Raw genomic sequence first — 7119 nt, forward strand, 5'->3', positions numbered from 1 at the left:
TCCAAATCGGAATATATTTTGATATAACTGATATGGGACATAAGTTATGAATTTTTCACCGAATTTTGATGAAAGGCGGTTTACATGTATACCCGAGGTGGTGGGTATCCAAAGTTCGGCCCGGCCGAACTTAACGCCTTTTTACTTGTTGGTTATTGACGAAGCTATACAGCCAGAAATGAGCCTTGGACGTAGAGCTCTTAGCATTGAGGCCACTGACTCCGTATTTCGGTAGAAAATTTTAATAATTTCGACACGTTGTTGGCTCGTGTTTCTTGCTATCACGAAATGGCTAATCTTACTGAAGAGAAATGCCATAAGATAAGGCGTCGTTTGCTGTCCCTATAACCCTGTATATCCGAGGTGGTGGGTATGCAAACTTCGGCCCAGCCGAACTTGTTACTTCTTATCTATTTTATTTGGAACTTCTGTTACATTTTATTTATTCGGTCTGAATTGATACTTATGGCATAGAATAAATCACAATGTACAAAAATTTTATTGCGGCCCTAGATTGATGGTTAACTAAGGACGATTGTTAGTCGATGATTAACGATTGATAGTCGTTGATTGATTATTCATGTCAATATTTACCATACGATTTAATGGGAAAAAATGTCATTGCTAGGGAAATACTTTTCATTCATTTTAACAGCATACGTGTGCAGTCTCATAAAATATTAATGTATAGGAGATACCATACACTTACACACACACACACACACACCCTAGCACTTTGCATGCTAGAGCGCTTGTGGGAGTGTTTGTTTGCATTGGGGTGTTTTTTTGTATGCATTTTATTCATATACTCTTAATGCAACTTCTTTCATATACATAAGCGTTCGACTGCATAGACCGCAAAATCAATAAATTTTCAATTTGTTTCAATTTGTATTAAGTTCATTGAACATTGCCTATATAAGGCGGTATTGGGCTACTTCTCTCCGCAGAACCGACAAATATGATAGGGCAGTTGGTTCTGCGTTCGTGTGTGTGTGTGTGTGGAATGCATGCAGTCATTGCATTGCATCCATACCACGATGGTCTTTTGTCTTCCAATTTGAGTCTCCTCCTGACAACATATGGCAGTTAAGCTTTGCATATCCTCCCGCCGCCCATTTGAATGTTGTCCGCATTGCCCAGTTACTGCCTCTTCGAAACTATTATACGCCAATATTGGTAATGCTTTTATTGCAACGTCGCCGTGGTTTTTATTGTTGTTGTTGTTGTTGCTGCTTTAACTGTGACGGCGAAGTATCTTTCATAGATCCGGCAAATACTCGAGGCTCATATTCAATATTAAATGAAAATAAACAAATACATACCAGTGAACATAAATACATACGCATTCGCATTCGAATATTTATTAGTACTTCGGTTGAGGCTATGAAGCATATATGTGTGTGTATGTGTGTGAATATGAGTGGGTAGTACTTTTATGTATATTAGGGCGGATATGAGTGAGTGATATTCAGTAGAGGTCGTAAGTGTGCTTGGAATTTTAAAAACTTTTTTACTAGAAAACCAACTTTAAAGAGAAATGACCCTCTGTCCATAAAACTTAACAAGTAAAAGCGTGTAACCACGGCCGGAACGAATCTTATATACCCTCCTCCATGGATCGCATTTGTCGAGTTCGCGGTTTCTCTTTTTAAGCAAACAAAGAATACTGGATAAGTATGGTTATGCTATTGGAGCTTTGTCAAGTTATAGTCCATTTCGGACCATAAATGAATTGAATGTTGAAGGTCGTATTAGAAGTCATTGGGAAATATTTCAGTCCATTCGGATAAGAATTGTGGCTTGTAGGGGCTTAAGAAGCATAATTGAGAGACCGGTTTATATGGAAGCTGTATCAGGCTATGGATCGATTAAGACCATATGGAATACATACGTTGAAGGTCATAAAAGAAGACGTTTTACAAAAGTTCAGAAAAATCGGATAAAAATTGCGCCCTCTAGAGGCCTAAGATGTCAAGATCCCAGATCGGTTTATATAGCAGCTATATGTACCGATTATGTACCGATTTCAACCATACTTAGCACAGTTTTTGGAGGTCATGAAAAAGTGCTTCATGCCAAATTTCAGCCAAATCGGATAAGAATTGCGCCCTCTAGTGGCTCAAGAAGTCAAGATCCGAGATCGGTTTATATAGCAGCTATATCAGGTTATGAATTTGATTTGAATCATACTTGTACATTTGATGGAAATCATTATATAACATATTATGCCAAATTTCAGTCGAATCGGATGATAATTGCGCCCTCTAGTGGCTCAAGAAGTCAAGATCTCAGATCGGTTTATATGGCAGCTATATGAGGTTATGAACCGATTTTAACCATATTTAGCGCAGATGTTGGAAGTCATATCAAAACACTTCATGAAAAATTTTAGCCAAATCGAATAAGAACTACGCCCTCTAGAGGCTCAAAAAATCTAGATCCAAGATTGGTTTATATGGCAGCTATATCAGGTAGTGGGCCGATGACAAAGTTCTTCATGAAAAGACGTCATGACAAAGTACTTCATGCCAAAATTTCAGCCAAATCGAATAAGAATGGCGCCCTCTAGAGACCTAAGAAGTCAAGATCCCAGATCTGTTTATATGGCAGCTATATCAGGTTATGTACCGATTTGAACCATACTTAGCACAGTTTTTGAAAGTCATAATAGAACACCTCATGGAAAATTTCAGCCAAATCTGATGATAATTGCGCCCTCTAGTGGCTATGAAGTCAAGATCCATAATCAGTTTATATGACAGATATATCAGGTTAACAACCGATTTCAACTATACTTAGTACATTTGATGGAAGTCATAATAAAAGATATTATGCCAAATTTCAGTCAAATTGGATAAGAATTGCGCCCTCTAGTGGCTGCAGAAGTCAAGATCCAAAATCGGTTTATATGGCAGCAATATCAGGTTATTAACCGATTTGAACCATATTTGGCACAGTTGTTGGAAGTCATAACAAAACATTTCTGCAATATTTCAGACAAATCGCATGAGAATTGCGCCCTCTAGTGGCTGCAGAAGTCAAGATCCAAAATCGGTTTATATGGCAGCTATATCAGGTTATTAACCGATTTGAACCATATTTGGCACAGTTGTTGGAAGTCATAACAAAACATTTCGTGCAATATTTCAGACAAATCGGATGAGAATTGCGCCCTCTAGCGGCTCAAAACGTCAAGATTCAAGATAGGTTTATATGGGAGCTATATCAGCTTATGTACCGATCTGAACCATATTTAGCGCACTTGTTAGAAGTCATAACAGAACACTTTATGCAAAATATTAGCCAAATCTAATAAGAATTGCGCCCTCTAGTGGCTCAAGATGTGAAGATCCACGACCGGTTTATATGGCAGCTATATCAGGTTATGAACCTATTTGAACCATTCTTACCTCATTTATTGGAAGTCATACTTAAACATATTACGCCAAATTGCAGCCAAATTAGATAGGGAAAGCGCGCTCTAGTGGCTCAAGAAATCAAGATCGGTTTATATGGCAGCTATATCAAAACATGAACCGATTGATATGAAGTATTTTTGCAAAATGGAGGCCTCGATTTTCATCCGATTTGGCTGAAATTTGGAACAAATTCTTGAGTTATGACTTCCAACACCCACGCCTAGTATGATCCGAATCGGTCTATAAACAGCTATAGCCTCCATATAAACCGCTCCCCGGATTTGACTTCTTAAACCCTTAGGAGCCTTAATTTACATCCGATTTGACTAAAATTTGAAACAAAGACTTGAGCCATGACTTTTAACATGTATGCCAAGTATGATTCGAATCGATCAATACACGGATATCGCCCCCTTATAAACCGATCCCTCAATTTAACTTCTTGAGCCACTAGAAGCCTCAATGTACATCCAAATTGGCTAACATTTAGAACAAAGGCTTGAGTTATAATTTCCAACATCCATGCCAAGGATGATCCGTATCGGTTTATAAACAGATATAGCCCTATATAAAGCGATCCCCGGATTTGACTTCTTGAGCCCTTAGAAGCCTCAATTTTCATCCGATTTGGCTGACATTTCGAACAAAGAGTTGAGTTATGACTTCCAACATCCATGCCGAGTATGATCCGAATCGGTCAATAAACGGATATGGCCCCCATATAAACCGATCCCCAGATTTGAATTTTTGAGCCCTTAGAAGCCTCAATTTTCTTCCGATTTGGCTGAAAATTGGCTCAAACACCTATCTTATGACTTGCAACATCAGTGCCAAGTTTTATCCGAATCGGTCTATATGGCTATATAGGCCCCCTAAGTACCGATATCCTCATATAACTTCTTGAGTCCAAAATAATTCAAATACAAACTCAGTTAATAAGTTTCGATTTTTAACGAAATCCATGGTGGTAGCTACCCAAGATTCATCCCGGCCGAACTTAGCACGCTTTTACTTGTTTTTCACTGATTTTATTTCGAATTTCTTTCACTTTCACCCTTATAAATTCCCCCGACTTTAGATTGTCTCGTCTACTGATTCGATTGTGCTCCCCCTGCCACACACACAAACACACACATTTTGTTTTCTGCTGTTTTTAAATTCGAGTTCTGTGTTGCTTTTGGCGCTCAAGGCAATTATTACTGCAGTTGGTTTTGTAAATTATTGACGCTTTTATATCGTTTTAATTCGCAATTTATTTAATTATATTTACTTTTCCTTGTATTGTATGGCATATAGCTGCACGGCCACAGCCACAGCCACAGCCACTAGCTGATGCAGATATACACAAAAATGTGTATGTGTCTGTTTCTGTGTGTGTGTGTGAGTGGGAGTGTGTTTTTTGAAAATGTGCGACGCGAGTAGTTTAGCTGGAAGTTTTAAGCAACTGCATTGGTGGTTGTGGTTGTGGATGCTGATGCTGATGCTAATGGTTTGGTTGGTGGTGGTGGTGATAAAAGGCTACCACAATCTCCCACAGCAGATTTATCGGATAAATCAGAAGCTCATAGACAACAGACCTATGATTGAGATGCAACTCAAATTGTGGTGGCGAAAGTGTTTATTTGCTTTTATTTGCATTTATTGGTTTGTTGTATCCTTAACCCCATTTTTATGTAATTGTAAGTTGGATAGATTTGATTGTATTTTTGGATTTTACTGGTGAACAAGTTAGCAGCATTAGTTAAAGTGGACATAAGCGACGACTTTGCAAGATTTTAAGTACAATAAAAATATGAAACAAGAAAAAGCAAAAGTCGGAGGGGCCTACTATGCCCTACATATTACAAACAAGTAAAAAGGCGTTAAGTTCGGCCGGGCCGAACTTTGGATACCCACCACCTCGGGTATATATTTAAACCACCTTTCATTCCGAATCTCGACCGATCTGGACCAAATTTACGAAGGAAGTCGAAGGGCTTGAAAAAACTCACTGTCCCAAATTTCATCAAAATCGGATACTAAATGTGGCTCTTTTGGGCCTAAGACCCTAAATCGAAGGATCGGTCTATATGGCAGGTATATCCAAATTCAGACCGATCTGGGCCTAATTGACGAAGAATGTCGAAGGGCCCAACACAACTCACTGTCCCAAGTTTCAGCAAAATCGGATAATAAATGTGGCTTTTATGGGCCTAAGACACTAAATCGGAGGATCGGTCTATATGGCAGCTATATCCAAATCTGGACCGATCTTAGCCAAATTGACGAAGAATGTCGAAGGCCCTAACACAACTCACTGTCCCAAATTTCAGCAAAATCGGATAATAAATGTGGCTTTTATGGACCTAAGACCCTAAATCGGAGGATCGGTCTATATGGCAGCTATATCCAAATCTGGACCGATCTGAGCCAAATTGACGAATAATGTCGAAGGGCCTAACACAACTCACTGTCCCAAATTTCAGCATAATCGGATAATAAATGTGGCTTTTATGGACCTAAGACCCTAAATCGGAGGATCGGTCTATATGGCAGCTATATCCAAATATAGACCGATCTGAGCCAAATTGACGAAGAATGTCGAAGGGCCTAACACAACTCACTGTCCCAAATTTCAGCAAAATCAGATAATAAATGTGACTTTTATGGGCCTGAGACCCTAAATCGGTGGATCGGTCTATATGGGGGCTATATCAAGATATAGTCCGATTTAGCCCATCTTCGAACTTAACCTGCTTATGGACAAAAAAAGAACCTGTGCAAAGTTTCAGCTCAATATCACTTTTTTTAAAGACTGTAGCGTGATTTCAACAGACAGACGGACAGACGGACGGACATGTCTAGATCGTCTTAGATTTTTAACCTGATCTAGAATATATATACTTTATAGGGTCGGAAATGGATATTTCGATGTGTTGGAAACGGAATGATAAAATGAATATACCCCCATCCTTCGGTGGTGGGTATAAAGAAAGTGGAAAGTTGTCTGCAATTAATGAAAGGGTGAAGATATCTTCTCAAGATTTTTATAGGGTTACAGCTGAGTAGTTATCCAGATTATGTGTAAAGTTCCAGGGTTCAGGGGCCTCCACGATTGGCTAACTCGGCCGTACAAAATTTTGCTCAGGCCCACAAAAGCGCATTTATTGTCCGATTTTGAAAATTTTCTATTTGCTGGAAGGTGTGTGCAGGATATATTTATAGGTTAGGTTAGGTAAGAGTGGCAGTCCTTTACAGACTAACTTAAATAATGTTAAGTCCACTGTGATACCACAGTAGCGACAGACCAAGGCTTCTGGCGGGAATCGAACCCACGACCCCTGCACTGGTAATCCAAACACGCTACCAACTCGGCTACCGGGGCACCCACCAACATAACAACATTTTATTAATCTCCACCATGGGATGGGCGTCTGCTACGCAGACTATGTTATAATACTTCTAAGGGTAAAGGATCCGAACGAGCTATGCAGAAGGACCGAAAGAGTCTTGCAGATGACACATGACATGGCTAGACCCAGGGATCTCAATGTTAACCCAGAGAAGACTACAATATGCCTCTTCACGAGGAAGACGAAGGTGTGCCAATTCGACGCACCACATTTCCTCAATAGAACGATTTCGATGTCTGACAAGGTCAGTTACATAGGTGGGACCTTGGATGTTAGGCACTATGTAGACGGGCCGTCGGCTCGAA

Source organism: Stomoxys calcitrans, chromosome 3 (genome assembly GCF_963082655.1).
Source record: "Stomoxys calcitrans chromosome 3, idStoCalc2.1, whole genome shotgun sequence".
In the NCBI taxonomy this organism is placed as follows: domain Eukaryota; kingdom Metazoa; phylum Arthropoda; class Insecta; order Diptera; family Muscidae; genus Stomoxys; species Stomoxys calcitrans.